We start from the raw sequence: 24,412 nt of genomic DNA on the forward strand, positions 1-24,412 counted from the left end.
ACCTGGGGTCTCTAGGGGTAGCGAGGGTTTGAGTACGAACCATGCGCTGTCGGTGTCACCAAGATGGCAAAATCGGTGTTACCGAGTTCCTCAACTGTTAGGAGACAGGAAAACTCGGTGGAACCGAGTTGGCGATTCCGTTGGTACCGAGATGAGAAAACCTGATCAACTTTGGAAAATTGGTGGCTCCAAGTTTGTGGAGTTGGTCACACCGAGTTTTTAAAAGAGGTTTTGGAAGGCAGCCTTTGACGATACTGAACTATGAGTGCATCTTCACACAGAGGGATCGACAAGTGCTTGTTCAAGTTTTGTGATGAAGCATGAATAGAACTTGAGACGAGATAGCATAGATAGCTAGAGAAGGGTCCTAGGCATTCTTGTCCATCCAATTGGCAAAAGGTAAAACAAGAGCCATATAACAACAATTGGATGTCCTCGAATGATTAAATTTATGCATACCAACATGCTCACACAATAAGAATGATGATACAAACATGGTGAACATGCACACACATCCTCGTAGCTATCAAGCACTTGGGCGATGACAAAATCATCTATATATGAGTATATTGACATAGGAACCAAGCAAGAATACTTGATCATAGGTCATACTCATCGTTAAGCACAAGTGGGGTTACCACTTTTACATAAGCATTAATGTGTTCATATCCTTAGGAGATGCTTATACTCAAGTCTTAGAGTAAAGCTCCCCCTTGATATGATATCCCCACAAAGAGGGACTAACTAACCTTGGGTTTTGTCGTGGAAGACTTCAAGTAGGTGAAGAAGTGGTGAATGCTCAAAGTTGATGAAGATCATCTTGAGTTGGGAGCAATCCTTGTTGTTTTCATACTCTTCTCACCTACATGGGTTAGTCCCAAAGCAAAAAGGAACATATGCAAGAATATCTATGGACATGGAGTGAAGCACAAATTGGATGATGTCCAAAGATGCATTGATTACCTAGTTCTTTGCTTACCTTTGAGGGAATGTGTGACTCATTGAACTAATGCATAAGGTTGAGGTTGATTGCATATATTTCTTGCCAAAATGAATAAGAGTGAATTTCATTGGCACAGTCACCCCTCAAGAACTTCTAGTTCTTCCTCTTGGGAATCCATACCAAATTGATGGGGGATCCTTGGAGTTGTTGTAGCACTTGTTGAGGTAGAGCTAGTAGTATCCTTGGGAACCCACTTGACCTTGGCTTGGGGTTCTTCTTCAAATAGGTCAATGTCATCTTGAAGCTTTTCCTTGCCTTTGTGATCTTGTGGTAGAAGGCCATCTGGTGAGCCTGTTCCTTCGGAAGGAGTGGACTTATCCTCTTGGGGAACAAACTTGGGAGTTGGATATGGACCTTCTTCCCAAACATCTCCGTTGACATTGAAATACCCAACACCTTGTTTCTTCTGATGTCCTCCTTTCTTGCACACAGTTTCCTCAAATTGCTTACTTCTGGCATAACTCTTGAAGACACCTCTCTCTATAATCCCTTTCAATAATTCATTTTCTTGCTCAAGTGTAACTTGGCTAAGAGAATCCTTAGTGGAATGAATTGAGTTACTAGCAACAACATTATTGGATTTGTCTTTAGCATTGTTGTTACTAGATGAATAAACCTTCTTGCCATTGTTACTAGTGTTCATAGGCTTAACTTGTGGAACAAAGTTAGACAAGATTAATCGTTTGTCTAGATAAGAAGAACTCTTCTTTCGAAGATCATCATTGATTGCTTTTAAGAACTCATGCTCTTGCTCCAAGTTGAGCTTCTCGAAGCGTAGATTCTCATGGGTTCTTGCATGCTCTCTATGATCTTCTAGAGTTGTCTCATGAGCTCACTTAAGAGTTTTTAATTCTTGAGTTAGCCGTTCAATCTCTGTCTTATCGTCATCATTCGATTTCTCTTGACTAGCATGATAAATAGCAAGTTCATTTTCAGTGCATTCACTAGTTTCATCTAGAAGCAAGTAATCTTCTCCTGACAAGTCATCCTCATCACTATTGAAATCAAGATACTCAGGGTGTGATACCTTGGGGCCTTTAGCCATGAAGCAGTTTCCGACTCCCTCATTTGGTGAATCAAATAAGTCGTAGGAGTTGGTGGAAACAAGTGCAATGCCGGCAACACCTTCATCTTGACTATAGTTGGAGTGGGAGTGATAGCTTCTCTCGGAGTGGTGATCAGATTCGGAGCCAGAAACCCATTCACCAACATGAGCTTGATGTCTTCTTCTTGAACTACTCTTGGTGCATTTGTCCTGCTTCTCCGATTCCTTGTTTCTCCGTGAGTGTCTTCGTTCATAGTAATCTTCTCTACTCCTTCACTCTCTGCGAGGTGACTCGTCTCTTGAGCTTTGTCTTCGAGGTGAATCTTCTCTTTTTTTGTAGGGAGCCAAGCACTCATTTGAGTAGTATCTAGGCTTCCCACAATTGTAGTAGTTTCGATCACGACTAGACGAACGCTTCTCATCATGTCTTGAACTTGAGCTTCTATCTTTGCCTCTACTCTTGTAGAACTTGTTGAATTTGCTGACCATGAGGCTTATCTCTTCATCAGTGATAAGATTGTCTTTTGAAGAAGCAGGAGCATTGCATGAAGCTTTATAAGCACCACTTGACTTGTTGTGCATCTCATCTTTGTCTTTGAGTGACATCTCATGAGCAACAATCCTACCAATGACTTCAGTTGGCTTGAGATCTTTGTAATTTGGCATCATTTGGATCAATGTGCACAGTGTGTCGTACTTTCCATCAAGAGCTCTAGGTATCTTCTTGATGATGAATTTGTCAGTCATCTCTACGCATCCTAAGACGATAATCTCATTGGTGATGAGAGCTAGCCTAGAGTAAATTTCGGTGACTCCTTCACCATCCTTCATCTTGAACTTGTCAAGTTGAATTTGAAGCACATCCAACTTAGATTCTCTGAAAGAATCAGTACCTTCGTGCATATCAACCAAAGTATCCCAAATCTCTTTTGCATTCTCAAGACGACTGATTTTGTTGAATTCTTCGGGGCAAAGGAAGTTGAAGATGATATCGCAGGATTGAGCATTAAGTTGCAACATCTTCAGTTCATCAGCTGTTGCATCACGATCTAGTTCATGCCCTTCTCCAAAGTAGTTACCTTGCACACCAACACGAATGACAACCCAAACATGAGGATTAAAACCAAGTATATGCATTTTAATTTTATGCTTCCAACTAGCAAAATTAGTGCCATCGAAGTAAGGACCTCTACGGTGATAATTTCCCTCACTACATGCCATACTCTCCTAGGTTGCTAAACCACTGAAATGGAGACCAAAGCTCTGATACCACTTGTAGGATCGAAAACATGTCTAGAGGGGGGGGGGGGGTTATTAGACTACTTGACAAGATAAGTTTTTTGCCTTTTCCAAATTTTACGTGAGTGGCAGTTACGTCAGTTATAGCAAGTCAAGTACACCCCACAGATGTAGTTCTAATAGTTTTGCAGCGGAAAGTAAAACATGCAAGTGTAAAGTAGAGGAGTAAGATAAAGAGATCAAACGCATGAGGTTGACATGACAATTTTTGGCATGGTTCTGATAGGTGGCGTGATACGTCTCCATCGTATCTACTTTTCCAAACTCTTTTGCCCTTGTTTTGGTCTCTAATTTGCATGATTTGAATGGAACTAACCCGGACTAACGCTGTTTTCAGCAGAATTGCCATGGTGTTGCTTTTGCGCAAAAATAAAAGTTCTTGGAATGACCTAGTAATTTATGAGGATTTTTTGTGGAATATATAAAAAATACTGGCGCAAGAATCATGTGGAGGGACGGAGCCAGGAGCTCACAAGCCCACCAGGCCCGCCCTCCCTGGCCGGGCCTGGCAGGCTTGTGAGCCCCTCGTGGCTCCGCGCCTCCAATTCCAGCTCTATATATTCTCTTTCAACCAGAAAAAAAATCAAGGAGAAGAGTTCATTGCGTTTCACGATACGGAGCTGCCGCCACCACCTGTTCTTCTTCTGGAGGGCAGACCTGGAGTCCGTTCTGGGCTCCGGAGAGGGGGAATCGACGCCTTCGTCATCATCAACCATCCTTCATCGCCAATTCCATGATGCTCTTCACCGTTCATGAGTAATCTTATCGTAGGCTTGCTGGACGGTGATGGGTTGGATGAGATCTATCATGTAATCGAGTTAGTTTTGATGGGGATTGATCCCTAGTATCCACTGTGTTCTGAGATTGATGTTACTACTACTTTGCTATGCTTAATGCTTGTCACTAGGGCCCGAGTGCCGTGCTTTTAGATCTGAACCTATTATGTTTTCATCAATATATGTGTGTTCTTGATCCTATCTTGCAAGTTGTAGTCACCTACTATGTGTTATGACCCGGCAACCCCGGAGTGACAATAGCCGGAACCACTCTCGGAGATGACCATAGTGTGAGGAGTTCATGTTTTCACTAAGTACTAATGCTTTGTTTCGGTTCTCTATTAAAAGGAGAACCTTAATATCCCATAGTTTCCATTTGGACCCCGCTGCCATGGGAGTGATGGACAATAGATGTCATGCAAGTTCTTTTCCATAAGCACGCATGACTATATACGGAATACATGCCTACATTACATTGACGAACTAGAGCTAGTTACATATCTCCCCATGTTATAACTGTTACATGATGAATGTCATCTGGCATAATTATCCATCACCGATCCAATGCCTACGAGCTTTTCCTACTGGTTCTTGCTACGTTACTTTACCGCTACTTTGCTACTGAAACTTTGCTGCAGATACTAAATCTTTCAGGTGTGGTTGAATTCACAACTCAACTGCTAATACTTGTGTCGAATCAACAAATTTGGGTTGAATACTCTACCCTCGAAAACTATTGCGATGCCCTATACTTGTGGGTTATCAAGACTATTTTGTGGCGCCGTTGCCGGGGAGGCATAACTCTATTCTCTGAGTCACTTGGGATTTATGTCTGTTGATCACTATGAGGAATCCGAGAGATCCAAAAACTAAAGTCTTGCCCTCAACTACGAGGACACGTAAGGAACTGCCATCTAGCTCTGCACTTGATTCACCTTCAGTTATGAGTAAGTTTCTGACACCACCACCTACTAGAAACTCTGATATGTCACCTGTGCTTGATGATGCTACTTCTGCTATCCATGATGCTTATGATGATGCTTTGCTTGATACTGCTTTGCCACTGGGTGCATTTCTCGATGCACAAATTGCTAGAGTTGTTGCTGAATGTGATGATACTTCTGAAACTGCTGAAATTATTGAAGTAGAACCTGCTATTTCACCTGTTAGAACTAGCTCTCCTAGATATGAATTGCCTGATATAACTGAGGGTTATGTTATGGAGGGAGAGGTAGCTGAGGACTTTCTTTCTTGTAAGAATTTACTGCGCAAGTGGAAGGAAAAATCTCTGAATGCTAGAATAAAATACGATCCTAAGTTTGCTACTTCACCCATCTTTGTAACTGATAAGGATTATGAATTATCTGTCGATCCTGAGTTCATCACTTCGGTCGAATCTGATCCTTTTCATGGTTATGAGTCTGAAACGGTTGTAGCTCATCTTACCAAGCTGAATGATATAGCCACCCTATTCACGAGTGAGGAAAATATTTGCCATTACTATATCCTTTAGCTGTTTCCTTTCTCGCTAAAGGATGACGCTAAGACTTGGTTCACTTCTCTTGCTCCTGGTTGTGTGCGTAGTCCCCAGGATATGATATACTACTTCTCTGAGAAATATTTTCCTGCCCATAAGAAACAAGCTGCCTTGCAGGATATATATAACTTTGTGCAAGTTGAAGAAGAGAGTCTCCCACAAGCTTAGGGGAGGCTTGTCCAGTTACTGAATGCTTTGCCTGATCACCCTCTTGAGAAGAATGAAATACTTGATATCTTTTATAATGGACTAGCCGATGCTTCTAGGGACCACCTAGATAGTTGTGCTGGTTGTGTTTTCAGGGAACGAACTGTGGAACAAGCTAAAATTCTATTGAACAATATCTTGAGCAATGATAATGCTTGGGCTATTCCTGAACTACCTCTGAAGCCAACTCCGAAGAAAAGAGGTATTCTATTCCTCAGTCCTGAAGATATGCAAGAAGCCAAGAAATCTATGCAAGAGAAAGGTTTTAAATCTGAAGATGTTAAGAATCTACCACCAATCGAAGAAATACATGGTCTTGATAACCCGACACAGGTAGTAGAGGTAAATTCTCTTCATAGATTCAATGAGAGTGATATTCCTTTTGATAAACCTGCTAGCTTATGCTTAGATGAATTTGATAACTTCGTTGCCAAACAATAAAGTTTCAATGATTATGTTAGCAGTCAATTGGAACGGAATGCTCATATGCTTAGTCATTTAAGTGCTTGTGTGGATAGAAATGTCAATGATCTTAAGCTTTTGAGTAAACATGCCTCTATGGTCACTACTCAAGTAGAACAAGTACTTAAGGCTCAAAATGACTTGCTCAACGAGTTGAATGACAATTCCGTTAGAGTCGTCACTAGAGGTGGTAGAATGACCCAGGAACCTTTGTATCCTCAGGGCCATCCTAAGAGAATTGAACAATATTCTCATGGAGTTAGCACTGATGCATCTAGTCATCATAGGAAGAAAAAGAAAGATGATAGCAACTTGCATGCTAGCAAACCTGTTGCTGTTACACCTAAGAATCCAAACGATATCTCTGTTCCTGACGCCGAAACACAATCTGGAGATGAACATGAGCCTAGTGATAATATCGATAGTGGTGTTCATGATGATGCTCAACCTAGTAATGATAAGGATGTGGAGATTGGACCTAGTGTTGATCTTGATAACCCACAACCTAAGAACAAGAGATATGATCAGAACGACTTCATTGCTAGGAAGCATGGTAAAGAAAGAGAACCATGGGTTCAGAAACCCATGCTCTTTCCTCCCAAACCATCCAAGAAAAAGGATGATGAGGATTTTGAGCGCTTTGTTGAAATGATTAGACCTGTCTTTATGCAAATGCGTTTGTAGGATATGCTCAAAATGTCTCCTTATGCTAAGTACATGAAAGATATTGTGACCAATAAAAGGAAGATACCTGAGGTTGAGATTTCCACCATGCTTGCCAACTACACCTTCAAGGGTGGAACTCCTAAGAAACTAGGTGATCCCGGAGTGCCCACTATACCTTGCTCCATTAAAGGAAACTACGTTAGAACTATTTTATGTGATCTTGGAGCTGGTGTTAGTGTTATGCCTCTCTCTCTCTTTATCGTAGACTTGAATTGGACAAGTTGACACCCACTAAAATCTCCTTGCAAATGGACGACAAATCAACTGCTTTTCCTATCGGCATATGCGAGGATGTGCCTGTTGTGATTGCTAACGTTACTATCTTAACGGACTTTGTTATTCTGGATATACCCGAGGATGATGCCATGACAGTCATCCTTGAAAGACCCTTTTTAAACACTGCAGGGGCTGTTATTGATTGCAACAAAGGCAATTTCACTTACCATTTTAACAGTGATGAGTATACGGTGCACTTTCCGAAGAAACAATATCGACTACATTGCATCAATGCTATTGTAAAAACTTCATCAATTCTTATTGGGAGCTTTGAATGCCATATACCTAATGTCAAGATGAAGTATGATTTACTTGTTGGGGATATGCACATCCCCATTGAGGTAACTTAGTGATTATTCGAAAATTCTCTGGTTTTATGTGATTTGAAAAAAGTTTGTCAAGGAGACTTGATCAACCTCATTGACGGATTTCTTTTGATGACCATGAGATGGATGAATCTAGGAGTCACAACCCTATGTTCCCAACTTTTACTTTCTATTGCTTAGAAGAAAAATGATAAATTTAGCTTTAGTTTTTCCTGTTTTCTGCTTTTTGCGTCCCTTAGAAAAGTGTCTCGAATATAAAAGTTCTCCAAATGCCCTGAAATCCAAGTATGATTTTTTCTGGAATTTTTGTAAAATTCTGAGATAGAGAGCTAGTCAGGGGGATGCGCTAGTGGGCCACAAGCCCAGGAGGCCCAGCCACCCCCCTGGCCGGGCCTGGCAGGCTTGTGGGCCCCACATGGCCCCCCTCCACTTATTCCAGCCCCCATCTCCTTCTCCTACCTGCAGAAAAAAATCATTCCACAGCTCAAACCTGTGTTCTTGCTCCTCTTGCTGCATTTTTTGATATCCTTGTGCAAAGCTCCATTCACCAAACTGTTTTGGGGAAATTGTTCCTTGGTATGTGACTCCTCCATTAGTCCAATTAGTTTTTGCTCTAGTGCTTTATTCGTTGCGTATTTTTGCTGCATTGGTGACCCTGTTCTTGAGCTTTGCATGTTCATTTTAGTTGGTCCCAAGTAGTTTTGATGCATGATATTGCCGCTAGGCACTTGTAGGAGTAGTTGCTATGAGTTTTGATTGAGCCTCGTTCACTTTTATCTTGAGTCACTAAAAATTTCAGAAAAAAGGAAGATGTTCAGGAGAAACTATCATGGTGGTTCCTCAAGCAAAAGGGGTCCCCGTCTCTCGATTCGGGAGCCCGATCCTTATCAGCCGAGGAACGCACAGGTACAACCATGTGAATGGCCTTCCGATGAATTCATGATTGATGCAGGTTTCAGAGACGAGTTTGATACATTTGTTCACAACGCCGGGCTCGAAGAATTCATCTCCAACAAATGCAATGTAACGCCCAAGATGCGACCCCATCCTTAATTTGGCACGAGGGCCTCGTCAGGGATAGAAGCGCATCTCGTCATTTTACAAGAATGGATATCGTTACAAGTACATGTACTGAAGAGAAGAGTATATGTAATTGTCTTACAATCGCCACAAGCTACATCAGAGTCACACCAGTACAATTCATAAACATCATGAACAAGAGTAGGGTCCGACTACGGACGAAAACAAACGAGAAAAGAAAACGACGTCCATCCTTGCTATCCCAGGCTGTCGGCCTGGAACCCATCCTATATCGATGATGATGAAGAAGAAGAAGCATCTCCAAATGAACAATCAACACGCTCGCGTCAAGTAATCCTTACCTGTTGGGGATATTGCTTATTAAATGACCCGCCCAATATGGGCCGGGTTACTAGTAAGGCGATTCCTCCTTTGGGCTACTTGGGCCTCAGCCTGGGCGGTTCAAGGCCGCGGGACAGTTATGATTTATGGAAGGTCTATGAGTTTTGCAGGACGGCGACTCACAGACCACGGTGGTCACGATTTGTAAGGAGGAAGGGACTCTTGTAAACCCTAAAGCCTCGACCTATATATAAAGGCGAGTCTGAAGGAGGAGGGGAGGTTAGAAATCATCGAGTACTAGGCTAGGCGAGTTACGTCTCCCTTGTAATCGAATCCACATCAATACACACAAAGCAGGACGTAGGCTATTACCTCCACACGAGGGGCCGAACCTGGGTAACCCGCCGTGTTCCTCCCGTTAACCCCTTTGAGTCGCCACCAAGGTGCGATGGCTCCCGTACTAAGTCCTTTCACGAGGACATCTGCCGTGACAAAACCACGACAGTTGGCGCCCACCGTGGGGCCTACGCACGGTGGAGTTGAGTTCTCAAAGGGAGCCCTACCAGGGTTTGGGAGCTATGCGACGGCACTCATGACTCGGAGCCGCCGCGGGATAACCTACATCGACAACCAACGATGGGGACCTGAAGCGAATTCTCTTGAATCAGGCTACAGGGTCCCCTTCGGCAAGATCAACGTCTTCATCGGCATGATCGGATCATCCGTTCCTGAGCCGGACATCTCCACCGACATCGTCGAGACGGCCAGGTATGTCCGCCCAGTCATAACACAACATCTGACTCGCCCGGTCTTTGTGGGGTTCACGCAGGGGTCGGATGAGCCAGAACACGTGGTGGCTCAGGAGGTCACCCCGGTCAACTCCGACGATGAGTCACCCATGGGCGATTTAGATACCATCCAGTCCCTCCACGGAGACGGTCTCGGAGGCTTGTCGCTGGCCATGGATCCGAAAATCCTTGATCGAACCCGCCGCCAGATCGCCATCTACATGGCCGGGGCAACCCAACCCGCACAGAACCCCACCGGAGGTGATGGGACCGGCGGAACATCCAGAAGTGCGTCTGCAGTCCTGGTGGACTTGGCGGCGGAAATCACGAGGCTAATGTCAACTCCGCTCACGCCAGAGAACCAAGGGGAGATAAACGTAGAGCTGGCAAAGCTGAGGGAGGCGATGGCGAAGGCCCATCAGGATGCTGAGATGGAGTCCGCCAGGATTGAGACCCGACAAGCCCAAATCATGGCCGAAAGGATGCGATTGAACACCGACAACTGGCGGCTCGAAAGACAGCAGCGCGCGTCGGACGCCGTCCATCAGCGGAGACACCAGGGTCGCCTGCCCCATGACCTCAACCCGACTCGCCTGTTCGACACTCCTCAAACACCCGGGATGGGAGCCGCCCCAGCAGGAGGGCCGGGTCACCCGCCTAACCCGCCAATTCAGCCGACTGAGGGTCAAATTCCTCATTTCCGGACCCCTCGAGGCCACTTCTCCAACCCGGTGGATAACGTGCTTGCCGCAACTCGCCATCTGGAGTCCCTTCCGATTCACGGCAACACCCCAGCTGAGATTGAAGCAAGGAACGCCATCGAGATGTTGAAAACAGCGGTGGTTCAAAACGCACAGTTCTCACACAGCCCTGAGAGGTTGCACTCCACCCCTCAGGCAAGCTACACCAGGAGTAGGCCGGAGGATCAGCCAGCCGTAAACAGTGCCCCGCGACACTTCCCGCAGGACAACCCGCCCGAACGGAACCCGCCGGGTAGAGATCTCCCCAACATTCAAGATGCCTAGACCCCCCTCGCGGGGACCGGAGGGCGAGTTGGGGTACCCTGCTTGTCCCTAGCCCTTCGGAACGAAAAAATGCCCAAGGATTTCAAAGGACCAAGAAAGGTGCCCAATTACGCACCAGATCTCGAACCAACATCATGGATCGAGGGCTATGAGATTGCCATGGACATGCTCGACGTAAATGAGGCGGTTTGCGCCAGATATTTCACCATGATGCTCGAGGGATCGGCGCGCACTTGGTTGAAAAACTTACCTCCCAATTCTATCCAGTCCTGGGCCGAGCTGAAAGAGCGTTTCATCAAAAACTTCCGGGGAACCTGTAAACGACCGATGACGATCGTCGACTTACAACACTGCGTACAACGCCCGGATGAGTCGGCGCACCATTGGTCACAGCGGGTCGCGGAAATTATCCATTCATTAGATGGCATCACGGCGGCACAAGCTGTGCTTATCCTCGAGCACAACTGCCACTACGAACCGCTGGTCCAGAAATTAGGGCGATTCAAACGGAAAGTTCAGGATATGGGCGAGCTGATGGACACCCTCACTAGGTATGCCGAGGCCGATGATACCAAGGATCCCGGCGAGGATGGTAAGGGTAACTCGCCCAAAAAGGGCGATTCGACCAAGAGCCACACCTGTTTCCAAGGCCGCAACCGTCACAACCAGGGGACCAACGGCAAGCGTAGGCCACAGGAGGAGCCCTTGGATTTGGTTGCTAACACCAATGCCAATGACGGCAAAAAGAAGAATCGAGGTTTCAGTGGGAAAAGGCCGCGTAATTACGAAGAGCTACTCAAAGGCCCTTGCCCGTGCCACGCCACGGCCGACGGCCCGGCGGGCCACTCTTGGGAGAACTGTTTCGTGATGCGAGAATTTCGGGCTGAGGCAATCAAGAAGAGCCAAAACGAAGATCCAAACCGTCGCCAGGACCAACTCGCCGCGCCCAACCAAAGGCAGAACCCCTTCGGCGGTTTCCCCGATAAGGCGGCTCAGGGAGGCCCGCAGCCAGGCGGCGGCCAGTACCCTGTGCACCACCAGTGGCGGTACAACCCGCCGGGAGTTTTCCAGCAGCCACCCCCACAGGGGGCTCCACAGGACCAGGACGACAACGGGGGTTTCCGCAACAATCCCAAACAGCTAAGTAATGGGCAGTATCACGTTTTCACCACTAATGCTTGCAGGCGTGATAAAAAGGTAAACCACCGGGCGTACAACGTAACTGAACCGACGATTCCCAGGTATCTCCACTGGTCCGAGCAGACCATAACGTGGAGCAGAGAGGATCACCCGCCAAGAATAGATAACCCGGGCGACTTGGCATTAGTCGTGGCTCCCCAAGTGGGGGGTTACACCTTATCAAAGGTATTAATGGATGGTGGCAGCAGCATTAATATCCTATACTTCGACACCTTTCGGAGGATGAATCTATCGGAAAAAGACTTGATGCCTTCAACCACGGTTTTGCACGGCATTGTCCCGGGCAAATCGGCTTATCCCATAGGCCGGGTCAGGTTCTCAGTAGCGTTTGGAACTACGCAGAATTACAGGTCGGAGTCCCTAATGTTCGAGGTAGTCAAACTGAAAAGCCCGTACCACGCGCTGTTCGGACGACCGGCTTACGCCCGCTTCATGGCCCGCCCGTGCTACGTCTACCTCAAACTAAAAATGCCAGGTCCTAAAGGACCCATCACAATTGATGGAGATAGAAGAATCACAAAGGAGTGCGAGGAAGGGGACGCGGCTTATGCGGAGGTCGCCTGTGCGGCGGAAGAGCTCAAACACCATCGGGCCAATGTTGACCCGGCAGACATGTCACCACTCAAGAAGCCGACTACAGATTCTGAGTCGCCCCTGAAATTCAAACCGACGAATGATACCAAGACAATCGATTTCGTTCCTGGCGATTCATCCAAGCAGTTCACCATTGGGACGGGTCTGGACCCCAAATAGGAAAGCGCGCTCATCGAATTCATCCGTGAGAATCGGGACATCTTCGCATGGAAGCCCTCCGACATGCCGTGTGTACCGAGAGAATTCGCTGAGCACCATCTTAATATTGACCCAAAATGCAAACCTGTCCAACAGTACCTTCGCAGATTTAACGAAGAGCGACGGAAGGCGATTGGAGAAGAGGTCGCCCGTCTTTTAGCCGCCGGGTTCATCGTGGAAGTCTTTCACCCCAAATGGCTGGCTAACCCGGTGTTACTACTCAAGAAGAATGGCACCTTCCATATGTGTATTGACTATACGGACCTCAACAGAGCTTGTCCCAAAGATCCTTTCGCTCTTCCCCGCATCGACCAAATCATTGACTCGGTGGCGGAATGCAAACGATTGTGCTTTTTGGACGCCTACTCAGGTTATCATCAGATCAAAATGGCCGTGGAAGATCAGGAGAAGACGGCCTTCATAACCCCCTTCGGGGCCTTTTGCTATGTGTCCATGCCATTTGGGCTCAAGAGCGCGGGGGCGACTTATCAACGCTGCATCCAGAATTGTCTTCATAACCAAATTGGCCGCAACGTCCATGCTTATGTTGACGACATCGTGATCAAGACCCGCCGGGAGGAGACACTTTCGGAAGACCTTAAGGAAACCTTTGATAATTTACGGGTATATCAGATGAAGCTAAATCCTACCAAGTGCGTTTTTGGCGTACCTACGGGAAAACTATTGGGTTTCTTGGTATCAGAGCACGGCATCGAGGCTAACCCGGACAAAATTGAAGCGGTTACCTCCCTTGGGAAGCCGACGAATGTCAATCAAGTTCAGCGATTGGCGGGTCGCATTGCGGCTCTAAGTCGTTTCGTGAGCCGCCTCGGGGAAAAGGCGATTCCTCTTTATCAATTGTTGAGAAAATCCGACCAATTCGTATGGACAGAGGAGGCAAACGAGGCGCTTCAGGCTTTGAAGCACCAATTGGTTAACCCGCCGGTCCTGGCAGCCCCAACTGAAAAGGAGCCTATGCTCCTGTATATCGCCGCGAACTCCAAGGCGGTCAGCGTGGCTGTGGTCGTCGAACGAAAGGAGGAAGGAAAGGAATACCCGGTGCAACGCCCGGTATACTTTATCAGTGAGGTGTTAACTCTCTCCAAACAGCGATACCCACATTGGCAGAAACTGGTCTATGGGGTGTTCATGGCGAGTCGAAATCTTAAACATTATTTCCAAGAGCACCCGATCACTGTGGTCAGTTCCGCCCCCCTCGGTGACGTCATCCAAAATCGGGAAGCAACAGGGCGAATCGCCAAATGGGCAATAGAGCTTGGGTCTCACCACATACAATATACCCCCCGTACGGCCATCAAGTCCCAGGCACTAGTTGATTTCGTTAACGATTGGACAGAACTTCAGGCTCCGGAAGATCGGCCTGACCTTACCTATTGGACTATTTACTTTGATGGATCCAGACAGTTGGAGGGCTCAGGGGCTGGTGTGGTAATGATATCCCCTCAAGGAGATAAGTTCTGCTATGTTCTCCGACTCATGTTTCCCTGCACAAATAATGCGGCGGAATATGAAGCTCTGCTTCACGGTTTGCGACTGGCAAAAGAGATGAACCTAACCCGAGTCAGATGCTTTGGGGATTCAGATTTGGTGGCACAACAGGTTTCGGGTACCTGGGACTCTCGGGATCCTATGATGGCGGGTTACAGGCGAGCTGTATCTGATGTGGCGGGCTATTTTCATGGGTACCAGGTTGATCATGTGGATCGGCGACTCAACGAAGCAGCTGATGCCCTCTTGCGACTCGGCTCACAGAGAAAACTGGTCCCCCCTAATGCTTTTTTGGATATCTTGCATAAACCGTCTGTGACTATACCCACGGAGGAGGAATTGGCGATACCGGATCCCGAGTCTCAGCTTGTGGCGGCTCTCCATGTCACTCCGGATTGGGCTCTTCCTTATCTGGCTTATCTCACCCGTGGCGAGTTTCCCACCGACGAAGTTTTGGCTCGCCAGATCGTTCGACGCAGCAAATCCCTGGTCATCATTAATGGCGAGTTATATAAACGAAGTGCCTCAGGGGTCTTTCAGCGGTGTGTTTCTTCCGAGGAAGGATGCGTAATCCTAAATGATATTCATTCTGGAGACTGCGGGCATCACGCCGGGTCACGTTCTTTGGTATCAAAAGCTTTTCGACATGGTTTCTTCTGGTTGACGGCTCATGCAGATGCAGAAGATATAGTACGGCGGTGCGAGGGGTGCCAACGATATGGGAGACAGGCTCATGTGCCGGCTCAAGAATTGAGGATGATTCCCATTACTTGGCCTTTCGCGGTATGGGGGCTGGACATGGTCGGTCCCTTTAAAGTGTCCTGTAACAAGAAAACTCACTTATTGGTGGCAGTTGATAAGTTCACTAAATGGGTGGAGGCGGAACCTGTTGGAGCTTGCGACACGGAGACCGCGGTCAAATTTCTGAAAAAGCTAATTTTCCATTTTGGATATCCGCACAGTATTATCACGGACAATGGTACTAACTTGTCCCAAGGAGCGATGCTGGATTTTTGTCGTCGAGAGCATATCCGGCTTGATGTTTCTGCAGTTGCTCACCCGCAGTCCAACGGGCAGGCAGAGCGGGCGAATCAAGAAGTCTTGCGAGGGATTAAACCTCGGCTCATGGTTCCCCTGGAAAGAACTCCAGGGTGTTGGGTTGAGGAATTACCTTCGGTATTGTGGAGCATCCGGACTACCCCGAATCGGTCCACGGGGTTCACTCCTTTCTTTTTGGTCTATGGAGCAGAAGCTGTCCTTCCTACTAACATAAGACATGATTCTCTTAGAGTCGCCGCATATGTGGAGCAAGATAATGAGTTGGCGCGTCAGGATTCCTTGGATGCCTTGGAAGAAGCGCGTGACCTAGCTGCGGCTCGTTCGGCTATCTATCAGCAAAATCTGCGGCGTTATCATAGTCGCCGGGTTAAGAGTCGGACCTTTCAGGAGGGCGACTTGGTACTTCGTCTGATACAAGATCGGGCGGGCATGCATAAGCTTTCGCCCCCTTGGGAAGGGCCTTTTGTCGTCAGCAAGAACCTCCGCAATGGCTCTTACTATTTGATGGATCTTCGGCCTGACCGACCGACTACAGAGGCTGAGTCAACTCGCCCCTGGAATATTGCTCATTTGCGGCCTTACTACACTTGAGATCTTAAAGCTCCATGCTTTGTAAGTTTTTCAGTTTTATTATGAAGTAATAAAATATTCTCCGACTTGGGGGCTTCTTCTTTAAAAGAAATGAGATTTGTGTCATCCTGTTGCGACCTTATGAGCCGACAGAACCTGCATTTAGGGTGGGTGCACGAGTTTTCTGACTCGCCTCCCCCTGTCGCGACCGTATGAGCCGACGAAACCTGCATTTAGGGTGGGTGCACGAGTTTTCTGACTCGCCTCCCCCTGTCGCGACCGTATGAGCCGACGAAACCAGCATTTAGGGTGGGTGCACGAGCTTTCTGACTCGCCTCCCCCTGTCGCGACCGTATGAGCCGACGAAACCTGCATTTAGGGTGGGTGCACGAGCTTTCTGACTCGCCTCCCCCTGTCGCGACCGTATGAGCCGACGAAACCTGCATTTAGGGTGGGTGAAGAGCTTTCTGACTCGCCTCCCCCTGTCGCGACCGTATGAGCCGACGAAACCTGCATTTAGGGTGGGTGCACGAGCTTTCTGACTCGCCTCCCCCTGTTGCGACCGTATGAGCCGACGAAACCTGCATTTAGGGTGGGTGCACGAGCTTTCTGACTCGCCTCCCCCTGTCGCGACCGTATGAGCCGACGAAACCTGCATTTAGGGTAGGTGCACGAGCTTTCTGACTCGCCTCCCCCTGTCGCGACCGTATGAGCCGACGAAAACTGCAATTAGGGTGGGTGCACGAGCTTTCTGACTCGCCTCCCCCTGTCGCGACCGTATGAGCCGACGAAATTACTCTTGTTATGAGTTAATCTTGAAAGTTTTTATCCTTTCTGCATATTTGTTGAAACTATTCGTAGTTTGTTTTCACAGATGATGTGATCAAAGTTTAAAACAGGAGGGTGCTAAGATTTGTTTCATCCTTGGCGGATTAAGCATTGTAGAAAATTCTTATAAAGGCGGACCAAATATTTCAAATCGCCTCAACAGCGATATAAGGGTTTTTTGCAGAAGATGTCATAAAAAAAAAAATAGTACTGACTCTTACATGGCTCGCGGGCCAAATTTAGGAAAGTCTACTTCGCTAAGTCCTGGTGTGAGCTCTGACCAACTTCGATTTGTAGATCGCCCAAGACCCAATTGCACCTGGCCAAAGCAGCAAAGTCGTCTTCATCGGTCAAAATTGATGCTAAGTCTGCTTCCCAGTCGAAAGGATTCTTGGGTCGCCGAGGAATTAGGTTGGTCACCACGAAGGTTGGCGGGCTGACTTTCTTATTCTTACTGTCATAGGCCGCCTGATACTTCGTTAAATCAAGAATTGCGGCGAGTCGAGTTGCAGCCAACCGAGAATCCTTGACAACTTTCTGGTAATCCTCTTCAACGAACTCCGATCCATCATCTTTAAGCTGAGGGAAGCCAGCGGCTACTTCTTCCAAATTGATCTCCGGGGCATACGCTAAGCAGCGACTCAGGGCCGTCAGGATGCCTTTCCGGGCGGCTGACCGAGTTAACTCGCCAATCTGGGGAGGAAGCGTGGACAGACATCCAAGTACCTTCTTGATGGAAGTAATAGGCTCTTTTGCACCCATTACAGCTTTGACGGTCAATACAGTGCCTGTGTACAGTTGCTCTGTCAGCGTATAAATCGCCTTCAGCATCAACACACAGTCTTCTTGCAGGTTGGCGACTCTTGGACCTGGAATTTGATAACCAGTAACTTGACATCAGAAATTTGGCCCAAAGGAGGGGACAAGGTTGGAGGTTTAGGTAAGACTTACCAAAGATGGCTTGCCTCATGTTAGAGATATGACCTTTTAAGCCGGATAACTCCTGTTGAACAGTCGCCAGCTTCGCTTCAGCTTTCTCTGCTCTCTTCAAAGCCGCGTTTTGGTCAGCTTGAGTTTTTTCTAACTCGGCTTTGAGTTTTTCCAGTTCAACCAGAGCCAATTTATACTTACCTTTCGACTGAGTTCGGGCGTCTTGTTGTTCAGCCAAGTTTTTCCTTAAATTGCCCAGCGCCAGTTCGGTCTGAGCAAGGTTTTCCTATTGAAAGTTTAAAATAAAGACAAGTCTCATAATTATTGCAAAGCAATACCCCTGACACTTGGGGGCTAATGTATAATTTCTCAAGAAAAAATTATACAGAAATCAAGACCCGGCTCATCTTTTTACTGATGACACGGCCCTTGGGGGTTACTGGTCGCGAAGCTTTTTCTAAATTTTTGAAGACCCGGCTCATCTTTTTACTGATGACCCGGCCCTTGGGGGTTACTGGTCGCGAAGCTTTTTCTAATTTTTTTAAGACCCGGCTCATCCTTTTACTGATGACCCGGCCCTTGGGGGTTACTGGGAATAGTATAAAGTATAAAGTTTACCTCATGTTTGTTGTTTAACATCTTTAGCAGATTTTTCTCCATCTCATAGCTCGCCTCCAGGCGACTTGCGAAGCCAGCACAGAGTTCTTTAAACTCCAGATTTGCATAGTCGGAAAGCTTCGCCTTGGAGAGCCCAGACTCGGGAATTGCTTGAGAGGAGGATGCTACGTGTTTGGACAGAACTGTCGCCGCGGGCTTGGAAAAGCCAGAACCAGTAATGACTACAACATCTGGGTCATCCGCTGTCGTCAATACGTTCGGCGATTTAGGGGGATCCGCTGTTTCTTTCGGCGACTCAGGAAGATCCACTTGAATTGCCGGCTCAGCGTGACCTGGATCGTCTTGAGTCGGAGTTGATTTCCTTGGAAGTTCGGAAGCTGCATCAGGGATTGATCCACTGGTTTTCCTTTTTTTGGCTTGTGCCCTAACAAAAGGGGATAAGTGTGTTAAGGAATTAAAAAGATCGTTATTCTCAAAAGTCAAGGCAAAAGACTTACCCCGGAACTCGAATCATCGGTGGAAGTGTTGACATCACTGAGTCGCCGGAAGTGGGAGGAGAATTCTGCAGGAATTATACATCAATAATACAGGCGGGTTGCAGATGTAATCCAAAGAAGCGCGAATAATGGTTACTCATAAAAAAAGGTACCTCGTTTGGTTTTCTTTTGTTTGTTGCTGGTAGGCCAGATATCAGATCGCCAGAGTGACTTCGTGTCTTTCGGTTTGAGGCGTGCTGTGTTTTCTTCAGTAAGAAATTTGGGTCCAAATGGGCATTTGGATGTGAGAAGGGGACTTTCCAACATATTCGCCGGGCCGGCTTAGGTGGAGAAGGAGATGAATCGGAGGAAATAGAAATTACCTCAACAGAGTCCTCTTGGCTTTCGTTATCTTCATTCTATTACAAGAAGAGTGAGAGATATAAATAAAAGGTCAAAAGTAATAGGTGGCGAGTGAAAAGAGGATGGATTGGTACCTCTGAAAGTGCGTCACCGACTTGAGATTCGTCGACTTCAGATGGCTCGGCCGCAGCAGATTTACCTTTGCCTTTGTTTTTCTTAGAGGGCGGCTTAGCAGTTTTCATGGCTTGCTTTTTAGGTCTCCTGGACCAAAACTTATCGCCTTTCCGTAAAAGTATATGTTATGAAGTCATGATGGCAATAGAACAGAAGGAATAAAAACCAAGGGCGGGTCAGCTTTGGTTAACTTGGGCGCCGGGTTAATCTTGCAGAAGGGCTTAAGGCCGATTTGGCCGCACTTTCCTGCGGGCTCGCCGGTCAGCTTTTTAATGATGGCAACAATGTCTTTCTCTGTTAATGCTGTGTGAAAGTAGCATTGGGGATGATCCAGAGTGCCGTCAAATTCACACATTAGGCCATCTCGGCGGCTCAGAGGAAGAATCCGCCATTCGACCCAGCAGCGGATCAGGTCGACCCCGGTAAGACCATTGTTCGTCAGGGATCTCAGTTCAGACAATATTGGGATGAACTCCGACTCTTCTTCCTCGGTGAGCTTGTCGGGGAGCTTGAAGTTAACTGGAAGGCGGGTTGGCCTGTAGCCCAGAAGCTTATTCTCACCAGCAGGGGACGTTTCTTGACAATAAAACCAAGATTCACCCCAGCCCTTGGGGTGGCTAGGCATGGTGAGTGAAGGAAACGGACTATCCCTACGGCGCTGGACGTTGACACCGCCGAGTTCCAAACTGGGGCCGTTGTGGAATTCCGTTTGGCGATTCAGATGAAAAAAGTGCCAGAATAGAGGAACGGAAGGCTCAATCCGCAGATAAGCTTCGCAAAGGACTTGGAACTGGCTCAAGTTGCTTATGGAATTGGGTCCCAAATCCTGGAGTCAGACGTTCATGAAGGTCAAAGCATCCCTAAGAAATTTGGATCCGGGCGGCTTAAAACCCCGTTCCAAGTGTTCCACGAAGACTACTATTTCCCCTTCTTTGGGGTTTGGGAGATCTTCTCCCAACCCGGTGCGCCATCCAATGACATCTTGAGGATCCAAACAGCCCGCTTTCACGTAATTAGCTAAGACAGCATCATCAACTTTGGTAGGAAGCCAATCGCTCTTGAAAACGGCGCCCATGCTACAAATACGTAGAAGTATGATATTACACGTCTTGGTCATCTGCTATATGAATCGGGATCGGTTCATGTTAACCCGCCAGACTAAGAGGCCGGGTTGGGTTGATATGGCGACTTATGGAAGAAGGGTTATTTCCAAAGGCTATATTGCTGTGGATGGTAAAGTCTATTCGTTCCAAAACACTAAAGGGGGATGAAGGTTACAAACAGTTTTTTGCAAACAGTAAATGAGGAATGGATCTGCCGAACAGATATGAAAACCTACGAATATGGCTGGGCATGAACAATGTATTATCAGGTGATGCCCCTCGTTTGGAGAAGACGCTGTATTCAGAAATTCGCAAGTACAGCGGATGGTTAAAATTATTCAAGGCACTGGCTACCCTATCGGTGCTCGGACTAATCGATTCGAGGGAAATGAATAACTATGAGCGAAAGTTTCAAAGCTACGGCAATGGCGGAAATACAAGCAAGGAATAAACCTACTCCTAAGAAGGTGAACGAGGGCCTAACCTGATGCTCTCGATTAAAGAAGACCGGCGGTGACGGAGATCGTTGGAGAAGAGCGGGAGTCCCGACGAACGAAGAGACCTTCGGCGGCGGCGGAGCTCGGGGCGAGCAGCGAGGTGGCCGGTGATGATGCAATGGATAATGACGGCGGACAGATCGTCCGAGGTGCGAAGCTTGGCGACGGCGACGGCTTGCGGGCGGCACTGGAGCTCCTCGAACGGGGGTGGAAGTTGCGACCGGTGGCGGAACCCTCGGGAAGCGATGGGGTTTTTGCTGCGATAATGGGGGGGGGGACTGACGAGACTGGTAGGTGGCCAGCGCCAGCCCTGTCCCTTCCGCCTATTTATCAGGACGGGCGCTGGAATCGAGGCGCCGTGAGCAGGAACCGTTGGGGAATAAAAAGATTCGCCATGATGACGTCCGAAATTTTTGGGATAATGATGCGCTAAAAGATCCGTTGGGATTATGTTAAATTTCCCGAAGATCGAGGGATAAGGAAGATGCCAACAGGAAAAGGATTGGCGACTCAAAGATTTTTTCGGTGCCGGATGGCAAGTTAAAATTTCCGACATATGGAGGAAGACGAAGGAGTGAATCACCTTCAACTAAAGCGGAAGCATTGGCATGAAAATTCAAGTCAATTTGGGGCCTAATGTTGGGGATATTGCTTATTAAATGACCCGCCCAATATGGGCCGGGTTACTAGTAAGGCGATTCCTCCTTTGGGCTACTTGGGCCTCAGCCTAGGCGGTTCAAGGCCGCGGGACAGTTATGATTTATGGAAGGTCTATGAGTTTTGCAGGACGGCGACTCAGAGACCGCGGTGGTCACGATTTGTAAGGAGGAAGGGACTCTTGTAAACCCTAAAGCCTTGACCTATATATAAAGGCGAGTCTGAAGGAGGAGGGGAGGTTAGAAATCATCGAGTACTAGGCTAGGCGAGTTACGTATCCCTTGTAATCGAATCCACATCAATACACACAAAGCAGGACGTAGGCTATTACCTCCACACGAGGGGCCGAACCTGGGTAACCCGCCGTGTTCCTCCCGTTAACCCCTTTGAGTCGCCACCAAGGTGCGATGGCTCCCGTACTAAGTCCTTTCACGAGGACATCTGCCGTGACAAAACCACGACATTACCTGTACCTGCAACTGGTGTTGTACTAATCTGTGAGCCATAGGGGACTCAACAATCTCATTTCCAAAGGTATCAAGACTAGCAAAGCTTAATGGGTGAGATATGGTTAAGTGGTGAGGCTGCATCAAGCGACTAAGCATTATTTAGTGGCTAACTTACGAGTACAAGAAATAAAGAGGGGGATGATCTACGCACAGCGGACATGAACTACTGATGATCAAATGAATGATCCTGTACACCTACTTACGTTAGACATACCCCACCGTGTCCTCGATCGGAGAAGGAACTCACGAAAGAGACAGTCATGGTTACACACTCAGTTGGCATATTTTAATTAAGTTAACTTCAAGTTGTATAGAGCCAGTGTTAAACAAAGTTTCCATGTTGCCACATAACCGCGGACACAACTTTCCGAAAAGATTTAACCCTGCACGGGTGCTCTGATACGTCTCCGTCATATCTACTTTTCTGAACTCTTTTGCTCTTGTTTTGGACTCTAACTTGCATGATTTGAATGGAACTAACCCGGACTAACGCTGTTTTCAGCAGAATTGCCATGGTGTTGTTTTTGTGCAGAAATACAAGTTCTTGGAATATCCTGAAAATTTACGGAGATTTTTTCTGGAATAAAATAAAAATACCTGCGCAAAGATCCACCGGAGGAGGTGGACCAGTGGGCCACAAGCCCACAGGACGCGGCCACCCCCTGGCCACGCCGTGAGGGCTTGTCGGGGCCCACGTGGCTCCACCGCCTCCAAACTCAGCTCTATATCTTCCGTTTCGCCCGGAAAAAAAAATCAGAGAGAAGGTTTCATCGCGTTTTGGATACGGAGGCGCCGCCACATCCTGTTCTTCATCTCGAGGACAGATCTGGAGTCCGTTTTGGGCTCCGGAGAGGGGAAATCGTCGCCTTCATCATCATCAACCTTTCTCCATCGACAATTCCATGATGCTCTTCATCGTTCGTGAGTAATCTCATCGTAGGCTTGCTGGAAGGTGATGAGTTGGATGAGATCTATCATGTAATCGAGTTAGTTTTTGATGGGGATTGATCCCTAGTATCCACTATGTTCTAGATTGATCTTGCTTCTACTTGGCTATGCTTAATGCTTGTCACCAGGGACCGAGTGCCATGATTTCAGATCTGAACCTATTATGTTGTCGCCAATATATGCGTGTTTTAATCTTATCTTGCAACTTGTAGTCACCTACTATGTGTTATGACCCGGCAACCCCGGAGTGACAATAGACGGAACCACTCCCGGAGATGACCATAGTATGAGGAGTTCATGTATTCACCACGTGTTAATGCGTTGGTTTGGTTCTTTATTAAAAGGAGAACCTTAATATCCCGTAGTTTCCATTAGGACCCCGCTGCCATGGGAGGGATGTACAATAGATGTCATGCAAGTTCTTTTCCCTAAGCACGTATGACTACATACGGAATACATGCCTACATTAGATCGACGAACGAGAGCTAGTTACTTATCTCTCCGTGTTATAGCTGTTACATGATGAATCACATCTGTCATACTCATCCAGCACCGATCCACTGCCTACGAGTCTTTTACTACTGGTCCTCGCTACGTTACTTTGTCTAGGCTTCTCCCTTGCTACAAAAGGGATTGGGCCACTTTGGTGCTACTGTTGCTACTGCTGTCACTACTGCTGTTACTTGTTACTTTGCTGCTGCTGCTACTGCTGTTCCTTGCTACTTTGCTATTACTTGTTGCAAGAATTTTCTGGAGCCGTTGCCAGGGAAGAATAGTTCCCCGTCCACGTGCTTTTTCTGGCGCCATTGATACAACAGTTAGGAATAATCTGCCGTCAACAGACCTGTTTCTGACACCGTTGCTATCGTACTACTTTGCTACTGATACTTTGCTTGTAGACACTAATCTTGCAGGTGTGGTTGAATCTGACGAACTCAGTTGCTAATACTTGAGAATATTCTTTCGCTTCTTCTTTGGCGAACCAACAATTTTGGGTTGAATACTCTACCCTCGAAAACTGCTGCGATCCCATACGCTTGTGGGTCATCAAGGCTTTTTCTGGCGCCGTTGCCGGGGAAGCACATATATATTCTCTGAGTCACTTGGGATTGACGTCTGCTGATCACTATGAGGAATCCAAAAGATCCAAGAACTAAAATCCTATCTTCCACTATGAGGAGAGGTAAGGAACTGCCATCTAGCTCTGCACTTGATTCACCTTCAGTTCTGAGTAAGTTTGCGACTTCGCCTCCTGCTAGAAATCTTGATATGTCGCCTATGCCTGATGATGCCATGCTTGATACTATGCATGATGATGCTATGCTTGATACTATGCCTGATGGTGCT

Source organism: Hordeum vulgare, chromosome 4H, assembly GCF_904849725.1.
Source record: "Hordeum vulgare subsp. vulgare chromosome 4H, MorexV3_pseudomolecules_assembly, whole genome shotgun sequence".
Taxonomy (NCBI): Eukaryota; Viridiplantae; Streptophyta; class Magnoliopsida; order Poales; family Poaceae; genus Hordeum; species Hordeum vulgare.